The sequence below is a fragment of the Tursiops truncatus genome, chromosome 11 (genome assembly GCF_011762595.2).
Source record: "Tursiops truncatus isolate mTurTru1 chromosome 11, mTurTru1.mat.Y, whole genome shotgun sequence".
Taxonomy (NCBI): Eukaryota; Metazoa; Chordata; class Mammalia; order Artiodactyla; family Delphinidae; genus Tursiops; species Tursiops truncatus.
This window is the reverse complement of record NC_047044.1, coordinates 26,623,960-26,646,939: the sequence shown is the minus strand read 5'-3', so window position 1 is coordinate 26,646,939 and position 22,980 is coordinate 26,623,960. Positions and strand designations below refer to the sequence as shown.

The window sequence follows — 22,980 nt, the reverse complement described above, 5'->3', positions numbered from 1 at the left end:
AAATAAACATATCATGTATATTGGTGAGAAGAGTTATTATAGTAAATGTATCAATATCATTTTTGTCCACATTAGTCTAAAATTTAATGCTATTCCAATAGAACTTGCAATGGGATGATAATTCTGTGGAACTTGATAAGTCCAGAATAATATTGTTTGAGACTAATGAAGAATGAAAAACAGGGGAGAGTTCATCTCATCACATATTAAGACATTGTAAAATATAGTAAATAAAAACAAAATAGCATATAAGATAGAAGGCAGTATAACCTGGATTCCAAAACTTGATGAAGACATTATAAGGAAAAAATATGGACTTCATTAACATAGATGTAAAAATCCTTAACAAAATAATAAGTTGAATCTAGCAAAATGAAAAAAGATAATGCATCATTACCAAATGAAGTTTATCTCAGAAGCTCAAGGTCAGTTTACCGTTTGAAAGCCATGTAATTTATCATGTTAACAGAATAAAAGAGAATTTAGAATTAGTCTAAAAACAGACTTGAGTATACATATGGAAACCTGGTACAAATCTACAATCCCTTATTTGAAACATTTGGGGCCAAACGTTTCAGAATTTAGGGTTTTTAACAACATCTCATAGTCAAATTTGTGTTTGTTTCCACAGCAAAACTGATTAATAGTGACACTAAATGGAATAAATAAAGGCCAGAAATAGCATCAACATTACCTCAGGTAAGGCTTTGCTACCACATAATTTTGGCACCAAACTTTAGAAAACACAAACAGAAAGTTCTTTGTTTTCAAGAGCTTTATGATTTCAGAATCTCAGGGAAGGAATTATCAGCTTTTTAACATAAAGTTGGCACATTTCAAATCAGAGATGAAAGGACTTCTGAGGGGTGTTGGGATTACATACTAGTCATTTAAGAGAAAAAGAAATAAAGTTAAATCCCTGCTTTATAGCAAAATTAATTTTTTTGGCTATGCCACACAGCTTGTGGGATCTTAGTTCCCCAACCAGGGATTGAACCCAGGTCCTCAGCAGTGAAAGTGCAGAGTCCTAACCACTGGACTGCCAGGGAATTCCCAATGATTTATAGAGATTTTACTGTTAAAAAATTAAAGAATCTATAAAAGTGATAGAATAAACTATATACCCAGTCTTTATTTATAATCTTGTGATAGTGGAGATCTTCGTAAGCATTACACCAATGGTAGAAACTAAAGAATTAAAAAATAAAGAAGAAAAAGAAAAGAGAGATTAAACTATGTAAAAATTAACTTCTGTGCAACAAAGAACTCCATAATAAAGTTAAAAATGAATACCAACACGGGAAAAATGTTGGCATCATATATAATAGCAGCCAAAGAGTTATTACCCATAATTTATAACAAGCTCTTACAGATTAATAAACAAAAGATGAATTCTCCAGCACAAAAAAGGACCAATTATATGAAAAGGCAGTTTGCAAGAGAAGAAATACAAATGGCTGCCAATATTCTACCAGTACTCAGACAACAACTAGGACTACTACAGCTTCTGTAGCTACTGCAGCAGCTACAACCAGCCGCTACCATTTACTGAGTGTTTATTGTGCACCAGGGACTGGGCTAAGGGCTTTACACATAATGCTTAAGAAAATACTGAGACAGGTGTAATTATTTACACTTTGCAATGAGGAGTACACGATATAGTGAGTCGAGGCAGCTTGTCCTAGGTCACACGTTTAGCAGGGCTTTTGTAATTCAGAACTGTTTGCCTCCAAAGCGCTTGCTTTTCAGTAGACACTGACTTACTGCCTCCATATATCAATGTACTTATGAAAAGAAAATCAAATGAAAGCAGCCTGAAGTTACCATTTGTTTTGTCTATCAGATTGGCAATGATTTGAAAAGAATACTCATTGCCAGGGAAGGTCAGGATGTGGAGAAGCCTGGTGGGAGTATCAATTGGCATGATCCTTCTGGAAGGCAGTTAGGCAATATGTATCAAAAGCCACATCCTTTGACATAGTGTTTCTACTTCTAGGAATTTATCTGAAAGGACTAATTTGACAAATACTCGTATGTACAAGGATATTCAAGTCAATATTGTTTATAAAACCACAAGGTTGAAGGAAACTTACTTGTCCTTCAATGAAAGATTGGTTAAATCAGTTAGGGGAGAATTGATGATATAAAGCTATATTTATTAAATTTTGAACATTGTCCTATTCAAATTTATTATTGGATGGAAAAATAAAACAAAACAAAGCAGGTTGCAAAACAGTCCATGTGGTGCAACCCTATATTTGAGAAACTCAAATTGTTTATATATGCATGTATGCCAAGAAGAAAGTCTGGGATGTGGTGTTGACAGTGGTGTAATTATAAGTGATTTATTTTCTTTATATGTTTCTGCAATGTTTATTGATTTATTTTTTGCTGTTACACATATACTCTGATTTTTAAAAAGTACTTAAAAATACATATAATTTCCCCGTGCTGATGGAACATCCCAACTTGAAGATTAAGCACAAAGTTCTGGGGATCTAATCCAGGTCTGTAAATTTACTTTGCTTTTGTTAGGGGGTATTTAGGTACTTTCCATACTTACGTTTTACTCTTTGAAAGTTGACACGGGCATGAGTTTACCCATACACATGATTTCCCACATGTTTTTCAAAGAATTGCCAGATTTCTTTTTCACTGATTGTGTTTAAAGTCATAGTTTGCCAGCTCTGTGGTTTACAAAAGCCAGTCGGTGTGAAATTGACGTGAATAAACTTTTTAATAGATATAAGGAAGTCCTATTCATGTTTGCCCAATCAGTAGATCAAGGTCAGATTTCGTTATTGGGCTGACACCTTCTTAATAACAAGTGGAGGTTTTAAAAGTAGGCTTAACAAATGTAGCTGAGGAATCCTGCCCAAGGGAAAGGTTTAGAAAAGTATTTTTTCTGATAGGGAGGCGGCCATGTTGGGGATATCTTAAAAGGCTTGATATAACCTAGAATATACTATGAAACTGTGAAAACTAATATATGGCACGTGAGCAATTTGCACAGTGCTTTTCAACATCTTTCTAGCCACTCAGCATTGTTTAGTGATGAGAATTGTGGACTAAGGAGTGTACATTTTGGTGGTTTTTGAAGATTTGGATATAGGGATTTGAGTTCCACTTGATTGAACTGGCAGTTTAAGAAACAGATTTTTAAATTGCTTACCGAATGAAAAAGGAAAACACTTGTAGTGAAAATGCTGGTTGTAGATAGTTCTAAAGGCCATTTGGGGCAACAGAACGAGGTGACAATCACCGAGAAAGTGGTTAGTAATGGGCTCTTAGAGATAGTGTCTTAATGCAGTTGTTATTTTAAATTATCTTTAAAGTGGTTTATTGACCCTGTTTTTCTGTTTTGACATTCTCTTTCAAAGGTATATAAGTTACACCGATACTATTTGAATAGTGCAACTCTTATGTAGCAGTTAAAGAGGGTGCATTTTGGAGTCAGGCGGACCTGTGTTAAAATCCAAACTCTCCTGCATAGTAGTGCAGTTACCTGCAAGTTACCCAGTCTCTCTAGGTCTCTCTCAGTTTCTTCATCTCAAAAATACCAACCTTACAGGGCTGTTGAGAAGATTAAGTGAGATAATTTTTATAAAGAGCTTAATAGCATCTGACACAAGTACATGCTTAGGTTGCTTTAATGATTATGTATAGTTCAATCTTATTTAGAATATTTTTATAATAATATGTAGTATAATGGAAAGAATGTATGTTGTACTGTCTAATGAACCCACATTTGAACCCTGGCTGTGCCCCTTAATAACCCCATAATCTTGGGCAAGTCACTTATGTGCTGAGCCCGAATTTTCTCCTCCATGAAATGGGGTCCTCCATAATGCTTACTTTGTCAGATGTTGTGAGGATTAGAGATGATAGGCCAAGTGTCAAACTCTGTGTTTGGAGCAAAGTAGATATTCAGTGAATGGTAACTATTGTCATTGCTATGGAAGCTAATAAATATCAAAGAACCTCTTAAGGGCTTTTTATATTTTCCCTCTTTGTTTTTTACCTTTAGTTTCAATTCTTTAAGAAACTGGGTACACATAGCCAGGACTATGCAATATAAGAAAAGCTAAAGAAGTTATATAGAATTGATCATGTACTACATTCGGTAAACCAAAAGAATAAGAGTCTGAAGTGATGGACTGTATTAACAGAGAAGGATGTGTACATAGTGCCTGGCCTTGGGGCCCTTGTCAGGGACTGGTCTCTCAGGAAGAAGCAGCATGAAGGGCAGTGGTTTCATTTCTCATAGTCACCCCCTGTCACTTACTACACTGAGGACGTGTATGTCATGGGCTTCGGATCCTGTGCTGGCTGACCAACTGGCCAGTCCTCTAGAACAGCTGCTGGAGGTGCCTGGTGCACTGGCACTGAGGGCAGGCCCGGCTGGCTGGCAAGCACTTGTGATGTTATGCTAATGAGTCCTTCTGTGGAGGCTGCCCTCCCAGGTGGGCTTTGTCCACACACGGTCCATCTTCCTTCATATTTGCATGGTATGGTGCTTGTTGTATCCATTTGTCTGCCTGTCCTCCTGCCCTCCCTCCCTTCCATCCTTCTTTCCATCCATTCATCCTTCCTTCCATCCATCCATCCATCCATCCATCCATCCATCCATCCATCCATCCTCTAAGTGCTAGCTATAGCAGTGAAAAACAGATAAAATCCTTGCCTCAAGGATCTTACATTTTAGAGATTCAAAGCATATTTATTTATTTACTTACTTGTTTATTTATTTTAGGCTGCGTTGGGTCTTCGTTGCTGTGCGCAGGCTTTCTCTAGTTGCAGCGAGCAGGAACGGGGGCTACACTTTGTTGCGGTGTGCGGGCTTCTCATTGCGGGGGCTTCTCATTACAGAGGCTTCTCATTGCAGAGCATGGGCTCTAGGCGCGCAGGCTTCAGTAGTTGCGGCTCACGGGCTCTAGAGCGCAGGCTCAGTAGTTGTGGCACACGGGCTTAGTTGCTCCGCGGCATGTGGGATCTTCCCGGACCAGGGCTCGAACCCGTGTCCCCTGCATTGGCAGGTAGATTCTTAACCACTGCGCCACCAGGGAAGCCCCTCAAAGCATTTTGAAATGTCAAATGTAGTATCTCATTTGCCTTTTACAATGAGTATGTGAGTTTTGAACTTTTTAGTACTTTTATTTGATAGATGAGGAAGTGGAGATATTTAGAGATGAAATGGCCCACCCAGGATAATAGTACTATGAGTAGAACCCCTTAGTTTTCATTCATGGTTTAGCACCCTTTCTCCTATGACGCTATGCTTTCTATTCTAAATATGTTTTCCTTTATCAGAGCACTTTTTCATACTGTTTTCTTCTTGATATATCAGTCACAGGTAGCCCAGGGAATTTGAGTTCAGTGGACAAGCTTTAACCTTTCAGTCTGTTCCTTTTGTTCTTAGGGTGAGATTTGAATCCAAACTGTCGTCTACAATGCCCCAAAGCATCTGGCTATGCCACCTTCCCAGCTTGTCTTGGGACACTTACCCTCTTATAACCTGCCTTCTTTCCTCACCTCAGAAGCATTGTGTTCTTTCCAGCTTCAGGCCTTTGCATATTTTGTTCCCTCTGCTTGGAATGCTTCTCTCTGTTCCCCCTCCTGTCCCTCCATGCCCACCTTCATGGAGTTTCACTCAACTCATAGATCTCAGCTTTAATGCCACTTCTGCGGGGAAGCCTTCCTCATCCCCCAGCCGAAGGTCAGGTCCCTGTGCCATACATACTTTCTCACAGCATCCTGTGGTTTTTCTTCGTAACAAGCCTATCACAATCCATGGATTTGTTTGCTGCCTTCCTCCCGTCTTGGAATGGTTAGAAGATAAGCTCTATGAGGGCAGGAACTCTGGTTATCTTGTTTCCACTACTGTTTCCCCAGCTAGCACTGGGCCTTATATTAGATGCTCCAAAAATATGGAATGGAGAGTGCCTGGAGCAAATTTACGGTTTGTTCAATTTCACATCCCTCTGGAATCTGATTCTAACAATGAAGGCAGCTGATGAAACGGTGTAGGTTACTCATGTTTCATTAACGTTTAAATAAGGCATGGGAAAGCAACTACTAAGGTTTGGAAAGTTAGTAAAGTGGCAGCAAAAAGTGACAAAGGGGAGAAACAAAACTCCATACAGAGCCTGGGGGAAAAGAGAATAAAACAAGTTATTTGTTTTTGTGTCCCTTTCCCACTAAACTTTGAGCAATTTGAAGTCAAGCACCAGAACTTGTTTATGTTTTATATTCTGAAAGAAAGTACAGTGCCGGGCTCATAGTAGCTCTTGAATAAATGTTGAATGAATGAATGATATACTTCTTACCTTTGAAGCTGCCTTCTTGTGTTCTTAAGGCTGAAATTAGAAATAGGAATAGTATGATTTATAGAAAGAATACTAGATTTAGAACCAGATAGATATAGGTTTAAAACTGCATTGAGAATGGGAATAAGTATGCCTACCAAGTGGGCTTATTGGGAGGGTGGTGTATAAAGTGACTGGCACATGTAAGAGGTCCTCGAGAGATCTTAGCTCCCCTTTTCTGCCTCTCTCCCTTTGATCTAGTCCCAGAAAAACTTTTGAGGATTATGGTACCTAAATTGTTAAAATAAATAAAGAGAACTTCAAAGAAAATCATGCCACTGGAGCTATGACATGAATCAGTACGTGGCACTCACATTTATCAGAGCAAGCATGACGCTAGATGCTTAAACAGCAATGCAGGACGTTGTGTAGGAATTGGAGAATAGTGTTCTTATTATTCTTGTCTGTGGTCAGCCTGTTACTAGAAAAAGAAACCAAAATGATTTCTAAGGTCCTTAGGTTCAAACCTTTCTGTTTTGACCTCCGTCATTTATGTTTTTCCCATCTTTACTTACAAACATCACCTAACCCCAGCTCTTCCTCAGATTCTTTCTTCTAATAGTTTTATTTTGTTCTCCACAGTAAATTCTCTCTTTTATTTCCATCAATGGCATTTCAAATACTTTTGATGGGTGGATGGAAGGTGTGTTAAATTTAGATAGATCCACCAATTTCCTTGAGTTCCACACTGATTTCTTTTAGGATGTGACTAGGTAGCCCGATTATTCTCCCGTACCCCAGCTCCCATCCCCATCTAATTATGATACAGAGGACAGAGAAGTGTGACCAGTTTTTCTTTTTCCTCTGAGGATAGAGCAAGGACAAATGGTTTCAGACTACAGCAGGACAGAGTTTGGATCAACCAGCAGGATGTACATGAGCCTTGCACTAGGCTCATTATGTTTAAAAGCTAGAAGTCATTTTACAGCCACATCAGGTTAGTTCTCGTTTATAGCACCTGTTTTTTTTCATGCAAAATATGCAAGGCTCTGGAGATACAAAAACAATTAGTTCCTCGAGGAGTTTGAGTCCAGCAGGGGAGACAGATGCATGAACAGACATGGTACTCTCTGATAGAGGCAGTGCAGGTATGTATACAAGTGACACAGGAGGCAGAGATGGACTCAGATGTGGGACAGGTGAGGAGTGGTGGCATAGGCCGCCTGCTGAAGAGTAGAGCTCACTGTGTAGACGGGGTTGGAGAGGCTGTTCTAACTAGAGGAAAAAGCGCGTGGAGAGACACAGAGACATGTACTAGCATGGCAGGTGCAGGGAACTCCAAGTAATTAGATATTGTTTGATTGTCAAGTACGAAGGCTGTTGTGAAGTCTGGCAATGCCAAGGTAGGTTATAGAATTTCTTTCTTTGAAGTCTTAAAACTCAAAATGAAGCATTTATGTCTGCTTAGGATGGTTTGGGTAGTATTTTTGCCAGAGGTAGAGGCAAATACTGTGTGTGTCAGAGAAAGGTCAATGACTATTTCTGTAAATGTTGAAGATGTATTAAATAATTTAAGAGAAAGGACTCAAACTTTGCACTTTACTGTATTTGCTATTCTGGGATGTACAGTTTTCAAGTCACTTAACTAAGGCACTCTGTTTTGTGGAACTCTTCTCCCTCTTCATGAAACAAATGCATTCATAAAAAGCAGTAGAAATTCAGTGTCCCCCTTTCTCCATTGGAGGGGTGTTTTCTTTTGGAGCAGAGGTAGTTCCCAGGGAATCAGTGTAAGAGTCAGAAAAAAAATGGAGGGTGGCCTCTCCTGGGCCACTTTTGGCTGCCTGGGAGTGAAATGGAACCTCGGATATTGTGTACCTTTAAATCGTCCATGTTGCCTGTTTCACGGCCTCCCCAGGCCAAGGAACTGGCTAGTCAGTTTCTAGTTCTCAGAACTGGAGCAGGACTGCTGTGCTTGCAGTTGCATGCTTTTTATGGAACAGGGAATGTTGTTTAGGGAATTTAGGCAGCTGGAACCTGCCACATTAGCAATTTGGACTAAGGAAAAATTTCAGAGTGAGAAAATACAGCTTATTATATAATTTCACTTGGGTATTTAGGAGGCTGAGAGGGGAGATGAGAGTATTATGAAGGCAAGTAGGAGAGTTTCATAAACAGCTCCCTCCCTCTCTATTCCTTTTTACTGTAAGAGCTGGATTTAAATAGGGTGATCACGTGGCCCATTTTGAAAAGGGCAGTCATGTTCTTCTGCTGTTTCTTAGCTGTTTTGTCAGTTGGAGCAAAACAACAGTGCTGCTCACTTTTTGCAGGGTTAGAGGAAAAAGGAAGGGCTGGCAGAAGAATGGGGTGGGAAGCTAGAGGAGAGAGGAGAGGCCAAGAGTGTCAGACTGTGGGGACGAGGACCTGAAGGAGGCCACTTTGGCCTCAGGGATGGGGCCTGGAACTCTGCCTTTTTGAAGCCTGTTGACGATCTCATCCTAATTTAGCCTTTTGTGGAATCTTCCATGAGATGTGGTTGCCAACTTCAGCCTTCCTAGAGAATAGAGCCTGCTGAATCTGTTATGAAGTCTACCCAGAAGAGTTGGCAAAGCAGGCCCCCTCCTTAGAACCAGGATAACACTGACAGAAGGTGAAAGTCCGCTCCTCCTTTAAGAACACACAGTCAGTGCCTCACACCTGTTTCACCCGCACTGCACAAAAGAAAAAAAAAAACCACCGGCCCTCAGCAAAAACTAAAACTGACGTCACTGTAACCTTTGGTTATTCTTTTTTTGTGCGTAAAGTGTCAACCTCTTGTTTTATCTTGTAAACAATGGAAATCTTATTTCTTTCCAGAAAATTACAAAAGGTAACAGGGACCAGATTCAAACAGAATAAAAATCATAAGTAACCCAGAGAGTCTGGCTTAAAAAAAGAAAAAAAGGAAAAAGAAAGAAAAAAGAACGTGTCCTCTCGGCCTTAAAACTTGTCTTAAAGGGAAATCATTTAGGTTCCTGGTGGCTTCTTTCTTCATCATACTAACTTCTGTTAGCAAAGTGTGATTTTGAAAGGATGCAGGGAGCTTGGGAAAAGAGAGCTTTATATATTTTTTGTTTTTCCCTTTCTTCTCCCAGCAAAATACAAAGGTATCTGACCGTAAAGATGCTTAAACTGAGCTATTCTGATTGACAATGGTCAGGACATGGAAGTGTGGTGCCCCGAGATGGGCAGCTGCCTGGATAAAGGACCTGGCTGGCTGTACTTTCCACCTCTCTCTCCTACACCCAAATGGGGAGATTTGAGCAGTGGTTAATGTAGCCTCTTCTCCTTTTAAAAAAATGCGTCCCCTGCTCATTTCCAACACAGATTTGAGGTTGTTACTCGCTTATCTTAACAGAACATGTGTCTTGAAAGTATTATTTAATATAGAATATAATGTTATTTAGATCTTATTAAATTATCCTGTTTTTAGGGTATGCCAATGGACTAAATTTGTCTGAACTACTGAGATTTAGATTATCTAACTTTTATTGGCATTGGAGGATTTCTGTAAAAAAAAAGCTATTGAGATTAAATATCAATATCATATAAATCTTTCTAGGAAAATATAATCGAAAGCATCAGGGCTCCTACAGTTGGTGGTTTCTGTTATCTTGGTTCACAGAGCTATGACAATGTCATTGAATTTCAAGAATTCAAAAAGATAAAAATAAAACTCATAGTTTTGAGATGGAGAAAGAGAAAGATCCTGGAAGTTGTCTTCGTTTTTAAAATAGTCATTCTTACCTTAAAAGTACAAAAACTATTTTTCATTTATTAAGAAAAAACCCTGCCAGCTTATACTCCTGAATTAATGCAAAGACCAGTATTTTATAAATAAACACTACTAATAATTGTGGAGGCTACTGTTGACAACTCTGCTTTTGATTTATTGCAAATATGCCTTCAATTTTCTTCCTCATTACCAACGACCTTCTTTAATTATAATAGGACTTTCATACAATATTTGTATTGTTTATTTTGAAGCATCTAACTTTAAAAGAAGTTTACTGATTTTTATGGCAAAAAATACAAATGTTTTTATTTTAGGATACAGACCATAAACTAAAACGTTACTGGGGGAGTTTGGCCAAAGATACAAAAATATATGGGAGGAAAAGTATACTTGCCTAATACTGTGCACATTTTTACAACAGAGCAAATGACATCTGGATTTAGAGTTTTAACTAGTAGTAACCTCATTTGTTTAGTAATGACTTTTAAAATAGAAAAAGAAAAATCTGCCGAAGCAGACCAGGCACTTACTAGATATTGAACTTGGATGAGCTGAAGTTAGTGAAGCAGGGTAATTAGAATAACTTTATCAACATCTAAATATTTCTCCTTTTCTTTAACATTTCAATTAAGTGTGAAGAAGTCCCAGAAATGAGATACCCATTAGCTACATGAAAGGAATTCGGAGGATTATAAGCTAGCCACACTTTTCTATGGCATGAATACTGCTTTTTTCTTTCTTTCTTTTTTTTTTTAAAATAATTTGGAGGGGATTTTAAAATTTGTTAAGCTTCCCTAACGCTGTGGTTTACCACAGGTTTTGCTTTTAATAAGAAAAAAGAAAAACTTTTAAAAGAAGCTATCTGAATCAATTCATTTTTGTTTGTAGTCAGTCATTTTTGTTTGTTACTGTGATTAAAAATAAGTGGACTATATTTCTGTGAAAACCACATTCTTAATGTCAGTACCTACCTAGAAAATATAGGAGTCATACTTGATCATTCCTAATCATTTTGAAATTCTCTGGTCATTTTTTTTAGGGGCAGCATCGACTAATAATAATTGTGTGGCTCGTTATTTATTCTTGTCAGAGTAGTTTAGTTATTTTTGTATAACTATAGGTTTTTCAAACTAGTTGGAAATGATTCTACTTGTGATTATCAAAGTATGTACATTTGGTAATTTTGTTGTATAAAATACTTAATACCTGTGCAAATCTGTTTGAGTTTCGGTTTTAAAACAGCTCTGTAGTTTGGTGAGTCCTGCAAAGAGTCCGGCTTTCTCCGTGGCCTGCCAGCCAAATAATTTTTGCAGCATTTTCCTTTGCTTTCTTATAAACATTTAAAAAATTTCCTTGCTTTTTCGTAAGTTCAACGGTTACGTTAGAAAGCACTGAAGTTGCTATGAAATTGCCCTTTAGTTTTCCATATATTAGGGAGGAATGATAGATTTTTGCATATCCCCTGTAAGTTGTTAAAACAAATACTGAGGGCTGCTATTCTCATGGAGCTGTATTTGCCCAATTACAGATGAAATGATTATGCCTGACTGTATTGCTTTAAAATGAGTTTTGTTGCTTTCACGCTTAGGCAAAGATATTTAAATTTATTTTTGTTCAGTGTATCATGTAATATACTTCTCCCCCATCTTGTGCTCCCAAATTTGGGATAAGCATTGAATCCTTTTTGGGCTGCAGGTTGCTGTCTGATTTACTAGAAAGCGTGATGCACGTAAAATAGTGGCTAATGATTATGGAGTCCCACCTTAAAGGTTATCAAGAGAAAAAAGTTAAAATATCAAGGAAGGTGCTACTACAGTCAAAACCTTATTTCCTCTGTAAAACCGTGGTATCTCATAGGAAGACTTGGATCTTATTCTCAGCTACCAAAAATGTTTAAATATGAAAGTAAAGATGACATGAGACTGTGGTACATTGTTCTTAAGGCCCACTGTTCTCAAGGTGCATGGTTATTAATCTTGGTTTGAATGTATAAATTATATAAGATTAATTTGCAGATAGGGTCGATGGAGGTTAGTACATGGGGTTTTAGAATGAGGAAGCTGATAAGGTATTACTCATCAGCCTTTCTGCTTCCGTTTTTGACGCTTTGGAAATGCTGTTAGTTTTACTTTTCTGTGTTCTTAAAGCTGTGGTCAAAGTAAGTAGGCTTAGAGATAAAACTTACATTATTTTCTCCTTTGTAAAATAAGGGGGCTGGACCGTGCTCTTTCTAGGCAGTTTCCAGAGATGTGAATCTCTGGATTCTGAACTCTCACTACTCTTTCGGAGCTCTACCTTTCTACTCTGCACGCCCTGCTTTTTGTTATCTGATTTGCAAGTCAATGTTATGGAAAGTCTCTATTGTAATGCAGACAGCCTCAGCTTCAGGTCTCAGCAGATATCAACAACCCAAACCCGCTATTCAAACCACCTCGGAAAGAAAAATCGTTTTAAAAGATGGCAAACTTTGCTTTCATGTTCACCCAAAACGAAGTTCTCGAGCAGCATCTGGCTGTGCAGAGTAATCCAATCTATTTTAACGCAAAGATTTTCCAAGAAGGCAGGAAACAGTCAAGGGGAAGGCTTTCAGGCATCTGCTGTTTCGTTTCCAGATCCCTTGTGTTAATTTAATGTTTCTAGGGAACCAGGCTCTTTCTTTTTTCTCAGAATCCCTTCTCTAGGAACTGGTGAGTGCGGTGGCGCTGTGCGAATAGCAGATAAAGCAGAGAGCTTGGCTGGGGCGCTCCGCGGTCCTTTGCAGCCTGGTCATCCCGCCACCCCGGGGGCGCCCTGGGTGTGATCTGTGGGTGACTCGGCAGTTTCCCTTCGTTCCTTGCATCTTACGCAAAGGCGGCGCCCAGAGTGACAGAGGTATACTTGAAAGACGTGTTTACTTGCATTTGTCCAATTTGGCCTTAGTGAAAGGTAGCTAGGAAGCGACTGGCTCTTCCTCGCTCTACCAAAACCAGGGAAACTCAGCCAATCTCCAGGAAACAAACCAAACCAAACACAAACCTGAGTGAAGTGTGAATCTTGCATTAAACACTTGGATTTGTGTTCATGAAGAGAATCCCGGGAAAATTGGCGTTCCTTTCAACAGCCTGCTGCCCATCCTCGGTAAATTAGCAATCACAGGTTGCCGGGAAATTTCTTGTCCTTGTGTGATGAGCAGGTTCGGCAGATTTTGTTTTGAAGGGGCAGACTGTGCTAGTGGAGTCAGGTGTTTGTGCGGCGCCAGAATATTAACACCTTGTGTTCCGGGGCCCTTATCTTCCGGGCAGGGACTCTTTCCCATTCTCGTCTCCCACTTCAGAACCAGAAGGATGCATCCAAACGTCGCCTTTGAAAAGGAATTCTGTAGAGTCAAAAACAAAAAAAGACTGTCCTTCAAAATAGTTTCGTTTTTGGATATTCGTATCTGCCTAGAAACTTAGAATGCTAGTAATTCATGTTGCTGTGAGAATTGCCCTGGTACCTAATGTTAAAGTTTAATGTGTTCACATGTAACTTACCTAGTACTCCGATAATGCCAGTATTCGTATAGCAGCCAATCTAACTGTGTTACTAAGTTGTTGGAATCACAGAATTTGAGTTCGAATGGAGTGTAGAGGTCATTTAGGCCAATTTTTAAATGGAATTGTAAGAATCTCTTTTATAACATTTCTGACCACTTTTTGAGGCATTCCATTCTGTTGCTGGAGAGCTGTAATTATTAAAATGTTATTCCTTTTATTAAATTGAATTCTCTCCTTGGTTCTTGTTCTCCTTTAAATAATAAAAGCCTAAACACCTTTTTTTCATATATTTTAGTGAGTGTGGTATATACTTGAAGATCATGATAAGACAAGAGATTAGCTTCATAGTAATGATAACCACATTTTGGGCTCCAAATTCTTGCTTTGTGCCTTATGAATCTTCTTTTGAACTGCTTAGAAACAACGGCAGAACTTCCCATTTCAAGGTAGTACTTGAGATTAAGCAATAAAATGATATATTGGCAACAGTTTTCATTTTAAAAATCCCTTTGATTTGATACTTATATCCTAATTTTCTGTTATGGTCGTTTTTGGTTTACTTTTAGTTTTCTATGGAATGTTCTGTGCTTTAGCCGAAATCATTAAATAAAGATAAATAAGTTTACTAGACTCAGAAATGTGCATCTTTTGGCTCTTTTTTGCTTTACCTCTGTACTAGTTTTCTATTGCTGCTATAACAAATCACCACAAAGTTAGTAGCTTACAACAAAACCCATTTATTATCTCACCTTCCTATGGGTCTGAGCTTTGGGCACAGTATGGCTCTTCTGGGTTCTCTGTTCATGTCCTCACAAGGCCCCATGTCAAGATATCAGCAGGTCTGGACTCTTACCTGTAGGTCCTGGGGGAGAATTCAGTTCCATGTGGTTGTAGGACTGATGTCCCATTTCCTTGCTAGCTGGTCTTCCTCAGCTCCACATTCCTTAACTCATACTCCACCACCCCCCATCTTCAGAGTCAATAATAGTGTGTGGAATCCTTTTGCTTTGAATATCTCTGCCTTCCCCTTCTGTTTCGTTCCTATGCTTTTAAGGGACTCATGCAATTCCATTGGGCCCACCTGGATAAAGTCAAATGATTAGTAACCTTAATTACCCAGCAAATTCTTTTCACAGCAGTACCTGACTTAGTGCTTGATTTATGACTATGGGGATGGGAATCTTGGGGGCACATCTTTAGAATTCTGCTTACCATATCCTTCTAGGTACAGCTTTCCTGGGATGGTTATAGTCATAATCCAACATTTTAAAGAGATTTTAAGCATCTTAATTCTCAAAATTTTGCAAAGTGAAATTAGACCTGAAAAAGTCAGGTAGCATTAAATATTACTTACAAAGAATTTTTAGAGGTTTAATAAAACAATAAATGCTTTTTTTAAAAAAATTCAAACTTCTATGTTGCAAAACCTTTCCCAATCTTCTTGTTTTGGGCATTGTATTAAGATAGCATCAGATAGAAGTCAGTTTGTAGTACCAATACTATATATACTACTAATAATTGCATTTAAGAAAGATTGGTTTTCCTCTGCAGTCTCATTTCAGCCTTGGAGAGTTTTTGATATATTCAAATAGAATTCTACTAGAATCCAATTTTGGCTAAGAAACCGGATCCCATGACCTAGCTGCCACTTACTCATACCTAAAATGTGCTTGAATATGCAACTTCCTAATTGTAGGGCACATGTAAACCCCCTCCTCACTTTTTGTAGAGCTGCATAGTTCTTACAGCTTGGGGTCAGGGGAGTGCAGGCTTACATTATGCATCCTAATTTACTATTTATGAATCCTGATTACCATTCGTTATTTAAATTCTAATTTTTCCTTTCAGAGGTTTTAACTAGACAACTGTTCAGAAGTACGGATTATACATGGGGAAATTCTAGTGCTTTAGAGCTACTGAAAAGAAAAGGCTGATCATCAGATGCAGCAGTAAAACAGAAAGTGTTGGCTCTTGGGGAGTTTCGTGAATACGCTTTAGGACTTTGTCACCTTCTTCCAGCAACTCCAGCGAGTAGGGGGCCTGGTGCAAGAAGTGGCGATCTGCCAGTTTCAGGCTCAGACGTGGTGCTGTGAGACATAACTGATGGTCTGGAGATACAGGGCAGAGGGATAGGCAGCATGTATGCTGAGACTTGAAACTCGTGCCTCCTTAGCCCTCGGGGTGAGGTGATGATCAAATCACAACCACACATCTCGGGTGACTATATATTTGAAACACGCAATTTAGCTAAGGTGCTTCTTTTGCTTTCCCTGATTTATGATTATTTTCATGTAATGAATGATGGTCATGGGCATTCTGATATAGAAGGTTTTAATTAGGGCTCAGGATCTGTGCAATTAATCAAGCAAAATGATTTAGAGTTCTGTTATTACTGAAGTCTTTTCAGCTGGAATTAAGTGGATCCACACCAGTGCATTATTAAGCATACAGTTACTTATTGGTTTATTTATCTGGACTCCACCTTATTATAAAAAGATTTTGAGGAAATTTACACATACATACATACCCACCACCACCACCACATAAAATAAGTAGATGAAGAAATTAGGCAAAAGGAAAATAAATTAGGAGAAAAATAACAAGGCTGCTTTGGGTAGGTTTAATGCAAAGAAAATATAGTATAAAATTCTATACAGGTGCTAGAACTAGGCTATAAATTTGGCTCTGATTTTTTTTCTAGCAGCCAAAACAAAATGGCAGCAAAGTAATCAGCTATAGGATTCATCACATTCATAAAATGATTATAAGAAGATTGGAATTTTCCTTTGAACTCATCTTGTGTTGAAAGGGACATTTTATGCTTTCCTTCTGCTAGAAAGGTTAGCTTTGAATTGCAATTAAACTTATAAAAACATAATTTTGGCAGAAATAAGAATGAACAGAATGGCAGAATGGGAGCAGTTAGCAGGATTTCTAGTATTCCCTCTCTTTTTCTTGGTTCATGTTCTAATGTTCCAGTGCTCTCCTCAGTGCACAGAGAGGTCCAAGAAGATTAGCCGTTCTTTTTGGAAGCTGAAGGCTTCCCTGAAGATTCTGTGAGAATGGGAAGCAGAATCTGATTTTTTTTTTTTTTTCAGAATGGAAACCTTTTATCATGAAGAATTTTTTCTTTATTGTATACTTTTATATAGTTTCCAACCCATGAATTAGTGGTGTTCCAAAAGTTCATTTTTAAGTTGCTTGTTTGAAATTAAGAATATATTTTCCCAAAGAAATGATGTTGTCTGTGACCTAATTTCAGACTTGCAATGAACCCAGGGTTCAAGGAGGTTAAATCTGAATAAATACAGGTCTTCAATTCTGTATTCAAAACCTTTGAGGCCAGATTTGCTGACTTTGAGTTTTGTTTTGTTTTGTATTTTGAGAAGGATAATATTGTGCGTATACCCGTTATTACGTCGCACTGCAGTGTGGTCTGGAGCAGGATCCTATAATCAAACACATTAATACTTCTGCAGTGAAACTGATGAATATTCACACTCAGTGGGATAAATAAAAACTATAAATAGCCTCATGTCAGTTCAGGTCGGGTTTTGTCTCCAAATGAATTCAGGCCAAATGAGTTCAGGTCAGGTCAGGTTTTGCTGCCAAATGAGTTATGAAAAAACTTCTGGTTTTCAGAGCGTTTTGGATTTCAGATTAGTGTATCTCTATTATACATTTTTTTAATAAAAAAGCCACTGGTATTATAAACTCTAACCACAATGTAATGTTCTTTTATGGAAAAATGTGTTGAATTCCAATTAGGAAAACCAGAAAGCCATCACTATATTGCAGCCGTACAGCAAGAATGAAGTGTTTCCATTAGGCAGGACTCAGAGCAGAAATGCCCTCCTATGTAACCCAGGAGAGGGCACTTGTCAGGCAGCTGCTAGTGAAGGTTCAAGATCCAGGGCAGGGGACTGGTAAGAAGTATGAGAGAAGGGAGGTGGGAGAACAAGGTGGGACTTCCCCTTCTATTATTCATTTCTCCCCCCCCCTTAACTCTTCCTTTCCTGTTAATGCAGGGAGCCCGACAGTGATATGAGGCGTGGCATTTCCCTCCCCTCCACTCCCACCCTTTCCCCAAAACTGCCTATAAAGACACCAAATGATGTCAGAAATAATAAAGCTTCTAAAGGTAGTTAAACTTATGTGTAGATCTTGCCTCTGCCACCCTCTAGCTGTGTGACCTTAGGTGGTTTGCTCAACTTGTGAAATAAAACAAAGAAAAAATCCGATCTGCTTCCTAGGGTGGTTGAGAAGACATTAGGTTCTGAAGTCAGTGTGCTGTTATGTGCAAGTGCCTCACACAGAATGGAGCTCAATAAACGGTGGCATCCTTCACCGTTGTGGTCCCCTCACATATCTTCTGGTAATTCTTTCCTTCTCCCCCTGAACATTGGCTGAGAAGCAGGGAGCCAGGACCCAGTGGAGATGCAGTGTATCTGTGAGCAGGAGGGGACAAGCTTCTCAGGTGATGAGTATGGCGGTTGTGATGGAGAAGTGCTCTGCAAAGGCACGAAGGCCCCAAAGTGTAGGCATTTGTATCTGGCTCAACCAAGGCATCCAGTCCCTCTTTAGGGTCTGATCTAGGCTTGGTAAACCCTCAGACTTGGAAGTTTCTGGAAGAAAAAATCATCTGCAGGCTCTTGTGGGAGTTAGGCTGGAACCAGTTATCTTTGGAGTTTACCTGAAAGCTGTTTGCAGCCATGAGGGTTGATATTGCCCCATGGGCCAGGCTCAACAGGAGTAGAAATAAGACTTTCAAGAAGCCACTAGAAATTTCACAGCTATTCTAGGGCTTTGACACAGGCGCTGCTTGGTGGCACTCTAGCTCTTCATATTGATTACATGAATTCTTTCAATGATATTATGTGCTTAGTTAATGCCAGGTACTGTTCTGGGTATATAATGGTTAATGACATAGGCAAGATCCCTGCTGTCATGGAAACAGATGAGGGTACTGTGTTAGCAAAGAGTAAGACGTGAGTGGGTGGGTGGGTGAGTTGGGGTGGTTAGGGAAGGTCTGTTTGAGGAGGTGACATTGAAGCTGAGACCTGAAGGATGGGTTGGAGGTAGCCATGCCAGGAGCATCCTCGATAGAGGGCCAACAAGTTCAAAGGTCCTAAGATGGGGAGGAGCTGGTGTGTCCTAGGACCTTTCAGAAGCCGGGTTGGAGCTTCATGAGCAAAGGGGCAAGGATCCGGGGTAGAGGGAAAGGCAGGCTGGGCTAGACCTTGCTGAACCTTGTATGCTCTGGACAGCAATATGAATTTCATTCAGAGAACAGGAAACCCCTGAAGGTTTTTAAGCAGGGGAGGAACATGGTTTGCATAAGTTCACTTGGCCTCTCAAGTGCATGTCATGCGATATTAAAAACTAGGCTAGGCTCCTTTGGGAATATTCCAGTGTTTCCCTTGTTTTTAACTCAAATGTGAAAACTTTGAAGTCACTTGTTTCTCTTTAGTTTTTAGGTTTTCTCTTCAAATCCAATTAACTGTCATCATATATTTAGCTTTTTGGTTAAAGAATGCATAAGCGGTCACCTCTGTAATATTGAGCAAGTCTCCTGTTACCTGGTTTTTGTTTCCTACTATGGCTTTTGTGTGTTTATCTTCCAGCATACCCATCCTTTGCTGCCAGCATTGACATGCTTTCTCTTTTAATCCTTTCTGTTTTCCTCCCTTGGTTTTGCAGTTGTGATAGACTTTTTGTGTTTGTCCATTTCTTGCAGGACTGTTGAGGCATTCTCTCTTGGCTATACTGATTTCCTTTAAAGCACTCTATTCAATATAACAAACCTAACACAGCTTCTTGTACGTAGTAGGTACTCAGTAAAGTTTTGTTATGTGAATGAATAAACAGCAAGATCTGCTGGGCTTTTGTGATGAACCTGAAGATGAATAGGTCCTGTTTATGCCCTTAAGCAGGCCACTTCAGGATCTAAAGTCAGTGTTTGTCATAGGACACTAATAAAGGGACGTAAGTACAGTGTGGAAAGGAACTTTGGAGGATGAATTTGACCCTGAACCTCAGATCCAGCCTCTGTTCTGGCTTTTTATTTAGGTGGATTTTTCAGGGAGAGAAGTATAGTTGTTATTATTATGGACAACTGAATCAGGATTTTATGGACATTAAGAAAAATGTTCTGAAATTTGGTAATAAGATGTTAAGACGGAGATACAGCCTTTCAGAGTCATTGTCTAATAAGACGTAAGAGTCATCTGATTCTCTAGAGAATGTAACTTTGTTTTACTTACTATTTGCTATTAATTAGTCCTCAGACTCTATTAAAGTTAGAACTTACAGAAAATTGTTATGATGCAAATGACTTCTTGCAAGTAGAGAAGATAACCCCAAAGGTTATATTTTATTGCCCTATAGAATATTAACTAGTGTTGTATGTAATTTAGCAATCTTGTTCCAGTATTCTTTTTTTTTAATTTACTGTATCAGTTTCTTTACCACCTTGCTATTTTCCTCATTATGAGTTACGTAAGTCTTTGACATATGTATATTGTATACATATACATATGTATATTTGTATATGTATAATATACTCACTGTATATTTGTATGTGAATTATATTCCTAACCTTTTAAAAACTGTATTTTGACATTCATACTCAGTAAAGTCCTTAGACATGAATGTGCAAGTCACTATCCAAATTTCCTCATTTTATGCTACCATGTAATTCCTGAGTGGAAACATCATGGATGTCACAATAAAGGGCCTTATAGTATGAGGTAGAGGTAAAAATTTTACTTACAGAAAACCTGTACTTTTAGAGGGCATCTGTCCCTGTACTATTTACCATGCTCTTTCTTGTATGGTGGCAAAAGTAAATAAGTAAACTTGAGAGACATTCCACAAATACAAATCTTGCTTTTTTTTTTTTTGCTTTAAAAAAAAGCATGAACATCATTATAGGAAAAAGTAGATTCTGAAATTTTTTAAAAAAATTATTGTTTTTATTTATTTATTTTTGGCTGTGTTGGGTCTTCATTGCTGCGCGTGGGCTTTCTCTAGTTGCAGCGAGTGGGAGCTACTCTTTGTTGTGGTGCGCGGGCTTCTCATTGTGGTGGCTTCTCTTGTTACAGAGCACGGGCTGTAGGTGTGTGGGCTTCAGTAGCTGTGGCACGTGGGCTCAGTAGTTGTGGCTCATGGGCTCTAGAATGCAGGCTCAGTAGCTGTGGCGCACGGGCTTAGTTGCTCTGCGACATGTGGGATCTTCCTGGACCAGGGCTTGAACGCGTGTCCCCTGCATTGGCAGGCGAATTCTTAACCATTGTGCCACCAGGGAAGCCCGATTCTGAAGTACTTACCATAAAGAATCACTAGACCAATAGCGTAGTTAGTCACGAAGTACAGATCACAAAAATCTCACCAATCAGGTTTGAAAGTTCAGCCCTGGATGGTGTTTATTTCCTCAAAGATACTTCACCTGCAGCAAGGGCAGCCTGTCAACAGCTGATGCCATGTTTATAGCCTTTTGGTCTAAACTGGAAGTTCAGTTAAAGTCACTATTAGCTGAACCTACATTAATATGTATTCTGCCCCATTAGAAACTGTTAAGAAAGGGAAGATTAATACTGTATTTAAACAGATGACACATTAAGAGAAGAACTAAGGAAATAAAACATTCATTTATTACCTTTTGGTAAATTATTATTTTTCCATCACTGCTTAAAGGAATCCTGGTAGTGACCTCAGTCAGGGTTTTAGTATAATGCTTTACACACTTGACTCAGTCTTTATCTTTGCTCCTCTCAGGATAGCTCTGGAGTTTGAATCTCCTTTTCAGAGCTTCGTTCTCAACTTCAGCAGTTTATTTATACTGTAGTCACTTAAGGGTGTTTATATACCTGCTTTGATAGGGACCGTCCTGTTTTATGCTTCTTTTCTCAACATGATTCTCAGTAGGGCTGCTTTTACTCTCAGAAGTGTCCATGTTTTTCATGATAAATTATATGGCCACACTTCTTTGCCCTGGCTAGATGTGGTTAAAGGCTTTTTAGCCCCAATCTTGTCTGCCGCCTTTTGTCTCTCTGCCCTTTTTTTCCTTCTCTACATGTGGCAGGAGCCAAAAAAACATAAGAGTAACAGCCAGATGAATGTGTTTCTTCAGTCCTTTCTGCTATCATTTCCCCCCTTTTATAAAGAACAGCCTCGTTTATTTATTCGTATGTCATACTAGCTTGTATTTATTGAGCTCTTGCTGTGCTCCTGACACTGCTCTTTACTAGGATTAACTCAGTTCTCACAACAGTCGTATGAAATACATACTATTCTTATCCCCACTTTACAAGACTGGGTAGGTGAATAACTTGTCTTGGGTCACACAGTATGGAGCATACCTTTGAACCTGGTTAGTCTGACTTCAGAGTCCATGCTATTGACTACCAGTATATAAGAATTGTTTATTCAAGTGTATGCAGTTGCTGGTCTTAGTATGAATTGATAGCTAACATCTAATGGTTCATTTCAGCGAGCAACCTAACAATATAAAGTTTTACATTAGTAATCTATTGCTGCATAACAAATCACCCCTAAATCTAGCAGCTTAAAACAGTGAGCATATATTATCTCATACAGTTTCTTTTGGTCAGGGATTTGAGAGTTCCTTAGCTGAATAGCTCTGGCTTGGTGTCTCTGATGACATCTCAAGATGTCAGCTGGGACCAGAGTCATTCTTGCATGGCACTGCTGCTTCCAAGATGGTGCACTCATGTGGTATAAGTGCTTAGCATTATGCTTTTTGATGGTGATGTAAGCACCTGGCTTTAAGCTTTAGATTGCTGAGGCATCCATTTCAAAGACATCCATCTTGAATAAATATATTGCCAGCTGTATAGCACTGCTGCTATTAGCAGAACAATGAGATAAGGAACTGGCTGCCTCCACCCATGAAGTTCCCCTTTTATCTGGGTAACCTAGATAACTGACCACCTGAGTGACCCTGCTTCTCCTTTCCCGTGCCCTAATGCTTTACATTTGCCAATAAAGAGTGAACCCGTGAAACCCTAGGCACCCCACCCTCAGACCCTAATAAAGGCAGAGCCCCAGGTCTTTACTTCCTTCTTCTCTCTCTACCCATGACCTCGCTGTGTTGCCCTTGGACATGCTGTGTGCCCTCCAGGACTTGTGAGTGATAAATCTTGTTTTTCAAAGTTCCCTCATGAATTGCTGAAGTGCATCTTGAGATCATAATGAGCACCACAAGGGCTGGACCAGCCACAACACTGGCTTCAATCAGGAAGATGTCCGTGGGGCCTCCTCACAAGTCATACAGACCTAGGTGATGCCGTAGGTATTCCTAGCCATAGCATCGCTATTGAGAGGCTGAGGCTGACACAGCTCACATGGTGTTGGTTGTTGGCAGGTC

General features: G+C 39.2%; 1 protein-coding gene and 1 long non-coding RNA gene across 10 annotated transcripts in view; one reads left to right on the top strand and one right to left on the bottom strand.

Moving 5' to 3' along the window:
• The window catches only part of CRADD (CASP2 and RIPK1 domain containing adaptor with death domain), a 224,174-nt gene that overhangs the window by 36,987 nt on the left and 164,207 nt on the right, over nt 1–22,980 (top strand). The gene's annotated exons all lie outside the window — the stretch shown is intronic.
• LOC141275836 (uncharacterized) lies at nt 4,479–13,229 on the bottom strand. The gene is made up of 4 exons (XR_012324262.1): nt 13,093–13,229; nt 6,680–6,786; nt 6,327–6,356; nt 4,479–6,146 (listed from the first exon to the last, which is right to left on the bottom strand). It is a non-coding gene; the product is annotated as an uncharacterized lncRNA (long non-coding RNA).